Raw genomic sequence first — 11873 nt, 5'->3', positions numbered from 1 at the left:
TATTAATTATATCTCATTTAGTTGGCAATCAAAATGATTCTCTTACACAGAGAGCTAGATGGTGAAAGAGCCTAAGAGTAATTGGAGGGGCAGGAGGAAGCTAGTTTAGGTTAGCATTTACCAAGAAAAATGTACAACTTGAAGGATAGTTAATCAGCAAAGAAAGGTTTCAGGGCAATTCCCCTGGAACAACTGGGGCATGACAACAGAGGAAAAACACAAAAAACTAAAGAAATTGTTAAGAAGCAATGTGAAAAGGGAAAAAATGTTTGATTTTTGCCATTTTGTATAGGACTATTCAGTTTACATAACAGTGGTCAATCAAAGCAAATCTAAAAAACTTGCAAAAGGCAAAGACAATTGGGGATTTAAATTTTCCTCCTTCCTATAAAGGTATCCCTTTACCCAGTGAGAGCAAGGGAGAGGATTTAGCTAAAAGGCAGCAACAGAAGGATAAACAGATAAAATCCTTTAATTGAAAAAACATGTTGCAGCATTTGTGCTCTTCATTAGGTGCTGGAGGCACAGAGAACTACTGTATAGCTCAGAAACTGAGTTATTTTTAAAAGGATGCCACACCATCATAACAATGTAAGCATATATAGAAACTCATTATGCCCACTGAAAGCTAGCTTCTTTCCTAGTTCCTATGATTTTAATAATGGCACTCCAATTCTTGAGTCATCACACCATCTGACTTTCTCTTTTTCTTCAGGTTCACCAGAGACCATGTGTTTGGGTAGAAATGCCTGCTCTAAATAGCTCTGACCTCAGGCAGGATATTTAACCTACCTTTACCTCTATTTACTCCTCATCTATAAAATGAACATTATGGCAGTTTCTCCTTTGTAAGTTATTTGAAGGAATAAGTGAATTAGTACATACTAAGTACTTAGGACAGTTCCTGAACACAGAATAGAACTCAATAAAAATTAGCAATCATCATCTTATTGTCCCTCTTTTACACATATTACTTATTTTTGTATTTTTTTCTCTGTTGGTCTTTTTTTTTTGCAGTTTTTGGCTGGGGTTGGGTTTGAACCTGCCACCTCTGGTATATGGAGCTGGCGCCCTAGTCCTTTGAGCCACAGGCACCGCCCTCTCTGTTGGTCTTTTGTAGTTGATTTCTATGACTTTTTTTTTTTTTTTTTTAAAGAGCATCATCATAGCTCACCACAGCCTCAAACTCCTGGGGTCAAGCAATTCTCCTGCCTCACCCTCCTAAGTGGCTGGGACTATAGGAGTGTACAACCACTCCTGGCTAATTTTTCTTCTTTTTGTAGAGACAGGGTCTTACTAGGGTGCCAGGCTCATCATGAACTCCTGGCTTCATGTGATCCTCCCACCTTGTTCTTCCAAAGTGTGGGGATTACAGGCATGAGTCACTGCACCTAGCCTCTATAGTATCTTTATTTCATCAAGAATACTAGCTCACTTATTTCACTTCCCTTACTCCTGTTACTATATAATGCTGAAGTGATCCTGGAGCCAGCACCTGGCCCCAGCAGTTTCCTGATCACAGCAGAGACAGGAAGTAAACTCTGGTGGGCCACTTCTGCAATGTTCCTTTCACTCTGGAAGCTGAGGCAACAGCACTTCTCTGCCCCTTTCAACAATTTTGTAAACCCTAGTTTCATAGATAAAATCTCTTTTTGCTTAAAAGAAGTAGTGTAGTTTCTGTTATCTCCAAGCTCTGTTACAGCAAATGTTATTTGTTGAATGAATGGTGTATCATAAATGGTACAAATACTTTCTTGACTAGTCTTTTGACTTTGTAATGTTTTCTTACATAGTGAAATTTATTTTATTGAGTTAAATCTACCGGTATTTTCCTTTATGCTCACTGAACACATGCCTTTTTCAATCTCAAGATCAAGAAAATATTCACATCCACTTATACACATTCTAGTTCTTTTTTTTTGTCCAAATTAAGGATAATTTGTTTTTAATGTCACTAATCCACCATTCATTTCGTTTACCAGTAATCCTTGCCCCACTCATTTAAAATATCATCTTTCTTTTCTTTCCTATAAATTAAACACTCAAAGCAGTCAATAGGTATTTACAGAGTGCCTTGTACTTGGCCATGTGCTAGACTGATACAACAGTGAAGAAGGCAGAGGCTGGTCCAAGTGCAGTGGTGTTTACAACTAATTGAGCACAACCAGTTACAGATTCCTTTGTTCCTTCTCCATTCTCACTGCTTTGCTTGACTGGTCTAAAAAAAAAAAAGGGTAGACAAGGACTCCTGTGCTTTGGAGTCTGATAAGAGAGATAAAGGATTATGTAGTAACACATAGAAGAGCACATATTATAAGCTTGGAGAGTCAGGAAGTTTTGTGTATGCTTGCTAACTATGTGTTAAACAGTGCTAAGAACTTTAAATGTATAATTCCATCGACATCACAGAAAGACTTATACCTCACCATGTTAGCTGAAGAAACTGAAACTCAGAATTGAAGTGGAGGCAGAATATAATACAGGACCTGTCTCCCAAGCCCAAAGTCTTTTTGTTGTTGTTGTGGTTTTTGGCCGGGGCTGGGTATGATCCTGCCACCTCTGGCATATGGGGCCAGCGCCTTATTCCTTTGAGCCACAAGTGCTGCCCCCAAGCCCAAAGTCTTAAGTGCCATGTCTGGCTACTAATCCACACAGCACTGTCTCCTTGAAGGGGGTATTGAAGTCAGAGAGGCAGGGGAAAATCAGGAATGTGAAGCAAGCAAAGACTCAACAAGTAAATGGTCAATTCTGGGAGGCTGAGGAGAGTAGATAGCCTGAGCTCACAGATTGAGACCAGCCTGAGCCAGACTAAGACCTTGTCTCTCAAATAAATAGCCAGGCACTGTGGCGGGTGCCTGCAGTCCTAGCTACTTGGGAAGCTGAGGCTAGAGAATCACTTAAGCCCAAGAGTTTGAGGTTGCTATGAGCAATGATGCCACAGCACTCTGCCAAGGGTGACAAAGTAAGACTCTGTTTCCAAAAAAAGAAAAGAAAAGAAATGAGCAGGTTAGTAGGCACTGAGGGTAGGTAATTCTTTCAAGAGGCTCTGCTGTGAATGGACACAGAGAGGTAAGGTGGCAGCTAAAGAAGTCCAGAGTATTTCTTTTGACAGTGAGGAGGTATGAGCACATTTAAATGTGGTTGTCAAAGAGCAAGTAAAGGATTGACTTAGATGATCACTGGTAACCACTGGTCCCAGAGGAGGAGACAGGGGTGAGAGCAAGACCCCAAGTGTAGGGGTTAGCTTCAGACAGGGTAGGAGGGAAGGAGGAAAGGACTAACAGAGACATAGTTAACTATTAGTAGTTTAGTGTCACTATTTTGAGGGAGTTCTATCTCCTGGAAGTGGATTTCTCTTCTCTTCTCTTTCTTTTCTTTTTTCTTTTCTTTTCCAGATAGGGTCTCCCTCTGAAGAAACTGAAACTCAGAATTGAAGTGGAGGCTGAATATAATACTAGGACTGAAGTGTAGTGGTGTGATCACATCTCATTGTAACCTCAAACTTGTGGACTCTAGTGATCCTCCCCCCTTGGCCTCCCAAAGTGCTGGGATTAAGGATTTTGTACTTTAAGGAGGAGGTTTGAGGAATTTGAGGAAGGTTTGGAAAAGTTAACATGAAGAACTGAAAAGAAGCTCACTAGGAAAAACAATTTCTCAGCAGCAACCCTGGTCTGAATGGTCATGGTGTTTTTTCAGCAGCATTTTGCATACTGGGTGTAAACAGATAGCCAAAGTAATAAAAAGCTAGGGGTTCGCAGGGAGGAAGGCACTAAGACAGTGGCAAGAGAGTAGTATATAGGAAAAGATAGGGTAGAAGTGATAAGGAGAAAATTAGTAAAGGGATTTGAGTGTAAGGGTCCCAGAACAGTGGAGTAAAAGTAATGACAGAACTAAGAAGTTGTGCCCAAAGTGTGTATGTGGGGTTCGATTTATTTATTTCATTTATTTATTATTTTAGAGACAGAGTCTCACTCTATCACCCTTGGTAGAGTGCTGTGGCGTCACAGCTCACAGCAATCTCCAACTCCCGGGCTTAGGCAATTCACTTGCTTCAGCCTCCCGAGCAGCTGGGACTATAGGCGTCTGCCAGAATGCCTGGCTATTTTTTGTTGCAGTTTGGCCAGGGATGGGTTCGAACCCGCCAACCTCGGCATATGGGGCTGGTGCCCTACCCACTAAGCCACAGGTGCTGCCCAGGGTTGGATTTATTACCTCAGAAGAGTTAAGTCCAGAGATGGAGGCAGAAGTGGGATGTAGAGAAAGTTCTCTGGGAAAGGGGCTGAGAGGTCTGAATGATCAATGGATCATTCAAGTGGCTACCAAAGGTCACTCAAGAGGCTGGTAAAACTAAGCCAGGTGTCAGTCTTCAGTGAATGAGGGGAATGTCAGGAGGTAAGCAGATGATGGTAGGGAAGAGAATTAAGAAGTAGGCAATAGGCTGGGTGCCTATAGCTCAGTGGCTAGGGTGCTAGTCACATACACCAGGGCTGGCAGGTTTGAACCTGGCCTGGGTCTGCCAAACAACAATGGCAACTACAACAAAAAAATAGCTGGGCGTTGTGGCAGGTTCCTGTAGTCCCAGCTACTTGGAAGGCTGAGGCAAGAGAATCGCTTAAGCCCAAGAGTTTGAGGTTGCTGTGAGGTGTGATGCCATGCAATCTAAGGGAGAAATAGTGGGAATCTGTCCAAAAACAACCACAAAAAACCAAATAAGTATGCAACAACATTGCAGCAGCCTTAAAGACATAGGGTTTTGTTTTTTTTTTTTTTACCTAAGATAGGGAAATTTAGGAGTAACCTGGAGATAAAAGAATTAGATTCTCTCAGGTATGTGATCTGTTTCCAGGCTTATTTTCTATATTACAGTAGAACCTCTATAACTAACCACCTCCCTACAATGACCTAATTCTCATAGACTGGACGTGTACCACATGTACATATCAGTACAACAGGCCTAGATACTTGTGTTACCCACCTACATGTGTTGATCAGTTTGTTACAGTCCTTTGGGTGGATGACTTACAGAGGTTCTACTGTATTTTAAACTATAACAAACTTCATGACTACAAGTTTCATACCCACTGTCTCCTATTCTCTCTCCACATTTTTTTTTAAACTTAAGTTTTATTTTTCATTATAGAACACATGCTTTCAACAGAGAATTCCAGGTAAATTCATCAAATAAAAATTACTCTTCATACTATCACTCAGCAGAAACCAGTATTATCATTTTAATCACATGGCTGAGATTATGCTACATATATACAGTGATTTTTTTTTTTTTGAGACAGAGCCTCAAGCTATCACCCTGGGTAGAGTGCCGTAGCATCACAGCTCACAGCAACTTTCAATTCATGGGCTCAAGCCAGCGTCCTGCCTCTGCCTCCCAAGTAGCTGGGACTATAGGTGCCAGCCACAATGCCTGCTATTTTTTAGTTGCAGCCGTTATTGTTGTTTGGCAGGCCCGCGCTGGACTGGAACATGCCAGCTCAGGTGTATGTGGCTGGTGCCTTAGCAGCTTGAGCCACAGGCACTGGGCCCACACAGTGATTTTATATTGTTTACTCACTTAACATTAGATCATAAGCATCTGCTCATGCCATTAAGTTCTGTCTACTAGGCATGGTGGCTCATGCCTGTAATTCTACCACTTTGGGAAGGTGAGGAAGGAGGACTACTTGAGGTTGGGAATTCAAGATCAGCCTGTACAACAAAGTGAGAACCATCTATACAAAAAATAGAACAAATAGCCAGCATGATGATACACAACTATAGTCCCAGCTACTTGGGAGGCTGAGCCCATGAGTTGAAGGCTACAGTGAGCTACAGCACTCTAGCCTGCGTGACAGAATAAGACGATGTATTAAAGAAAAAAGAACTTTTGTCAAAGTAAACCTATCTAAAGAATATATGGGTATTCACTGTACTCTTTTGTAGGTTTGAAAGTTTTTCAAAATTAAGACGTTACAGGTAGCTGGGCTAGGTGGCTCACACCTATTATCCTAGCACTCTGAGAGGACAAGATAGACTGTTTGAGCTCAGGAGTTCAAGACCAGCCTGATCAAGAGTAAGACCCCCGTCTCTACTAAAAATAGAAAAACTAGCCAGGTGCGGTGGTTCATACCTATAGTCCTAGCTACTCAGGAGGCTGAGGCAAGAGGATTGCTTGAGCCCTAGAGTTTGAGGTTGCTGTGAGCTATAATACCAACGCATTCTAGCCAGGGGCAATAAAAGTGAAACTGTCTAAAAAAAAAAGGATGTTGTTACAGAGAGAATGAAACTGATTAACTTCTTAAGAAACTCAGTTTTGTATTCTTCTTAACTTCCATGAAACATCTAGCATCGACTATCATGGCTTCTGATAGGGTTTGGCTATTTGGCCCTTCCAAATCTCATGTTGAAATTTGACCCCAAGTGTTAGAGGTGGGCCTGGTGGGAGGTATTTGGGGCATGGTGGGGCAGATCCTTCACGAATGGTTTGGCACTGCTCCCCACCATAATCAGCAAGTTCTCACTTTATTAGTTCACACAAAAGCTGGTTGTTTAAGAGTCTGGTACCAACTCCTCTTTCTCTTGCTCCCTCTTCTTTCCCCATGTGACATGGCTGCTTCTCCTTTACCTTCCACTTTGATTAGAAGCTCTCTAAAGCCCTTACCAGAAGCAGATGCTAAACTGTGAGCCAAATAAACCTCTTATCTTTATAAATTACCCCAGCCTCAGGTATTTCTTTATAGAAGCACAAAACACACTAATACATCCTCCTTCAGGAAGCTGTCTTCTTACTCTACCACAATAACACCATCGGTGCATCTATCACTTTAATAACTTATTCTTTGGCTTCTCCTCCCTGACTCCATACTTCAAAGTTGCCCCAAGGTTTGGGCCTCTACTCTTCACTTGATACCAACCCCTACTATAAATGAGTTTACTACTCCAGACACTTGAGGTCCACATACTATCTGCTAAATTCTTTATTATTCAATGTAGATTGCCCTGCCTCCTCTGCTATATAAATCCTAGTTACCTTTTGGGGCTAAATCAAATACAACCATATACGAAAATTCCTCACTGGTTTCCCGCTCCCTCCCTGTAACCAAGAGCTTTCTTCTTTGAATGTTCAGATTTTACAGCCCATGGCAAGCATCACAATCATATATCGTTACTTTTATGTTTTGTGTGTGTGAATAACTGATCTAAAAAGTGTCTATCCTCCTTCCACCTAGCCAATCTCTTGGTCACTAAGAAATTTTTCAGTTGCTTTGAAAGATGTACAACGATAAACCACTATAGTTTCTTGGGTATTATTCCAGGAACAGTCTATGGACATTCATACTTTTTTCTTTCATAAATGGTACCATGTTATATATGTACTTCTGTTCCTTCTCTTTTCCCCCTCATATTTTGTCTTTAAAGTGGAATCTCATGTTTTCAAAAGTCTAACTATATTACATCTACTAATTATACTTTGCTTCCATGTTTTTCTCTTCAAAGAACTAGAGATTGATAAAGAATGACTTTTAGAGAAATCATACTACAGTTTATCCTACTTGGCTCCATTTGCTAATGTGATCAATGAAGCTACTTAAATTTGCTTACACAAATAATAACTATTTTCTCATTGTAAAAATTCAAGATTATCAATTAAGATAATAATCCCCCTTAACAATTCTTTCCCCAAAGTGACCAGTTTGGAATGTGTACTTTGAGAATTTTTAAAGACATTATATACATATCTCTATAGAAATAGATAGTATTTTTTTAGTTTTTCTAAACATAAATAAATGATATAATATATATATGTTCACAGCTTGCTTTTTTCCATTCAACAATAAAGAAAAGAATCTTATGATGTCTATACATATGGATGTAATTCATTTTTCTTTTCTTTTGTTTGAGTCAGAATCTTACTTGTAGCCCTCAGTAGAGCGCTGTGGTGTCACAGCTCACAGCAACCTCAAACTCTTAGGCTTGAGTGATTCTCTTGCCTCAGCCTCACAAGTAGCTGGGACTACAGGTGTCCACCACAATGCCCGGCTATTTTTTGTTGTTGTTGCAGTTGTCATTGTTGTTTTAGTTGGCCTGGGCCAGGTTCAAACCGCCAGCCTCACTGTATGTGGCTGGCACCCTACCCACTGAGCTACAGGTGCCACCTAACTCATTTTTCTTAATTGCTGTGTAGCTATTCCTTACTGTTATAAATTTAGGGTATTTCCAGTATTTTGCTATAACAAACAATGTTGTAATGAACATCTTTGTACATGTTATCTTATTCACAAGTGTGATGACTGTTTCTCTAGAGTAAATGATGAAAAGTAGAAGCCTATGTCAAAGAACATGTAAATTTAGAAATGTAATAGTAATAGAAACAATTAAATATGACTTTACCAGTTCTGTGATACAGTTGTTATAGTTAATAGTAGCTATAAATGTGAACATCAATTTCACATAGTAGTTACTTTAAAATCCACTTAGAAGTCATGTTGTATATAGAACATTAGAAAGATATAGGTTCAAGTCCTGGTTTTGTCCCTAACCACAAACTTGACCTTGGGAAACTTTTCAATATCTAAGCCCCAGTTTTGGTACCTATAAAACTAGATTAAAGTGATGCTCCCTAAAATATAACTATACCATAAGTAGTATGCAAGATGCTTTTATTTTTATTGATTTTTATTTTAATAATTTTTTGCATTTTAAAATAAGGAAAAACATAATTACCATATCACATCAAAGATTTATGGATATTATTTCTAGTAATATAAAATTGCTAAGGACCTTCAAGTTAAAGAAAAGTGAATTGCTTTAAAAATTACTATGCATATAATGGTACAGATAAGATGGCAAGTAGATGTGGCAAATCATGAATATAGTATGAGAAGGAATGAAGTTTTGATGAAATCAAGAAGAGGTTAGATTAAAGCAGTAGATCCTAGACTTTTAGTTTTTTTTTTGTTTTTTTTGCAGTTTTTGGCCAGGGCTGGGTTTGAACCCACCACCTCCGGCATATGGGGCTGGTGCCCTACTCCTCTGAGCCACAGGTGCCGCCCTAGACTTTTAGATTTCAATGACCAATAAATGTAAAAAAAGAAATGTTAATGATGAATGTGGGATTGCTACCTTTTCATTGTGCTAAATAAGAACAAAGCTAGGTGCAGTAGCTCACACCTATAATCTCAGCTGCTTGGGAAGCTTAGAAGGGAGGAATGCTTGAGTCTAGGAGTTTGAGACTAACCTGGAGAACAGATTGAGACCTTTTCTCAAAAAAAATAAAAATAGTATTCTAAGTATCAGATCATATCAACAGCAAAGAGGGAAAGTTTGACCTCCTCTGCTCCCGTTTGGATGCCCTTTATTTTCTTGTCTTGCCTAATTGTATTGGCTAGAACTTCTGGCACTATGTGGAATAGTTATGGTGACAGAGAACAACCTTGTCTGGTTCCAGTTCTAATTGAAAAAGCTTTCAGTTTAACTCCATTCAGTAAAATATTAGCTGTGGGTTTGTCATAGGTAGATAGCGTCGATCAGTTTAAGAAATGTGCCACCTATACCTAAACTCTTCAGTGTTCTAATTAGAAAAGGATACTGGATTTTATCAAATACTTTTTCTGCATCTATTGAGATGATTATATAGGTTTTGTTTTTGCTTCTATTGATACGGTGAATAATGTTTATGGATTTACGTATCATGTTTCCCCCAAAATAAGACCTACCCAAAAAATAAGCCCTACCCCAATAAGACCTAGTGATGGGTGTGGCTATGCAGCCAGGCTATGTATTTCAGCATGGAGCAGAGTGGTAAGGAAGACTGGAATACCTTTTATCTGCCACAGCTCCTTTCTCCGAGCTGTTTGCACTTGCGCAGGTGCACGTGTATTAACTACTGTCGCAGGCATACTATTGTGCATGTGCGAACAGCTAGGGGAAAGGAGTTCACGCATCACTAGCACCAGCCCCACCAAGGTTGGCTCCCCATGCCAGGTTCCAGAAGATGACTTAACTGTATTTGAATAAATGCAGATTGTTGTATTATACTTAATAAAAATAAGACATCCCCTGAAAATAAGCCCTGGTGTGTCTTCTTGAGAAAAAATATAAGACAGCGTCGTATTTTGGGGGAAACACCATATATTAAACCAGCCTTGCATCCCTGGGATGAAACCTACTTGATCATGATGTAGGACTTTTTTGATGATAAGCTATAATCTATTGGCTAGGATTTCGTTGTTGAGAATTTTTGCATCTATATTCATTAGTGAAATTGGTCTAAAGTTCTCCTTTTTAGTTGGATCTTTTCCTGGTTTTGTTATCAGGGTGATGTTTGCTTCATAGAACGTGTTGGGAAGATTCATTCCTCAATTTTTCGGGATAATTTCTGCTATATGGGAATAAGCTCTTCTCTGAAGGTTTGATAGAATTCTGGTGTGAAGCCACCCAGACCAGGGCATATTTTTGTTGGGAGATTATTATTTCTTTGATCTCAGTGCTTGAAATTGGTCTGTTCAGGAGATCTATTTCATCTGGGCTAAGTCTAGGGGGAGGGTATAATTCCAAATATTGATCCATTTCCTTCACATTGTCAAATTGCTGGGCATAAAGTTGCTAGTAGTATTCAGAGATGCTCTCTTCTATCTTTGTGGCATCAGTTGTTATTTTCCCTTTATCATTTCTGATTGAGGTTACTAAAAATTTTATTATTTTTATTTCTAGTTAGTCTAGCCAAAGGTTTATCTATTTTATTTATTTTTTCAAAAAAACAACTCCTCAAGTGAACTCGATCCGGGAGCTGAAGAGTGTTCCAAAGGTGGGAAATGAAGTGAAGTCAGTGCCTCAGCTGCTGGTCGTTGAAGTTGGTGCCCATTCTTTTATCCAAAAAAAAAAAAAAGAGAGAGAGAGAAAGAGAAGAAACCCTGCAGTCAATGAAGGTTCCTCTCCATTTTAGCACTGCTTTCTCTACTGTAGTTCACTTTTGAATGAGGATGACAATGGAAGAGATGAAGAATGAAGCTGAGACTACTTCCATGGTTTCTATGCCCCTGTACACAGTCATGTACCCTGTGTTTAATGAACTAGAACAAGTGAATCTGTCTGCAGGTCAGACCCTGAGAGCTGAGAAAGAAAATCCAGGTCTGACACAGGACATTATGAAAATTTTAGGAAAAAAAAAAAGCATAGAAATTAACTTCACAGAGTCCCTTCTTCGTATGGCAACTGATGATGTAGAAGAATATATGACTGAACAACCAGAGCCAGAACTCTAAGACCTAAATGAAAAGGCATCAGCCCTTAAACAGATTCTCAGTAAGATCCCAGATGAGATCAGCTACAGAGTGAGGTTTCTGCAGACAATCAAGGATATAGCTAGTGCAATAAACTTCTTGATACAGTGAATAATGTCTTTAAGAAATACAGAACCAGAACTGCAGGGCGCTTGAATGCCAAAAGAAAGAATTTGTAAAGTACTCCAGAAGTTTCAGTGATATTCTGAAAACGTATTTTAAAGATGGCAAGGCAATAAATGTGTTCATGAGTGCCACATGACTAATTCATCAAACCAACTTAACACTTCAGACCTTCAAAACTGTGGCCTGAAAGTTGTATGTTAAGAGATGTACTTCTAGGGGGTTCCTGTAGCTCAAAGGAGTAGGGCGCCAGCCCCCTATGCCAGAGGTGGTGGGTTCAAACCCAGCCCCGGCCAAAAACTGCAAACAAAACAAAACAAAACAAAACAAAACAAAGAGATGTACTTCTCAGTGGCAGTGCTGAGCTGCCTTTATCTGTAAATTTAAAAGTCTGACTGTATAAATTATCAGTCCCTCCTGAAGGGATCTAATCCAGGATGTTGAATGGGATTATTGCCATCTTACACCATATTT

At 39.6% G+C, this 11873-nt stretch overlaps 1 pseudogene; it reads left to right on the top strand.

The window, feature by feature from the left end:
* The first annotated feature begins 10970 nt into the window (after positions 1-10970).
* LOC100961741 lies at positions 10971-11589 on the top strand (annotated as a pseudogene).
* The last annotated feature ends 284 nt before the right edge of the window (positions 11590-11873 follow it).

This window comes from Otolemur garnettii, unplaced genomic scaffold, assembly GCF_000181295.1.
Source record: "Otolemur garnettii isolate 467f Iridium unplaced genomic scaffold, OtoGar3 scaffold00046, whole genome shotgun sequence".
NCBI lineage: Eukaryota > Metazoa > Chordata > Mammalia > Primates > Galagidae > Otolemur > Otolemur garnettii.
The sequence above is the reverse complement of the archived record's forward strand: the minus strand, read 5'-3'. Positions and strand labels throughout refer to the sequence as shown.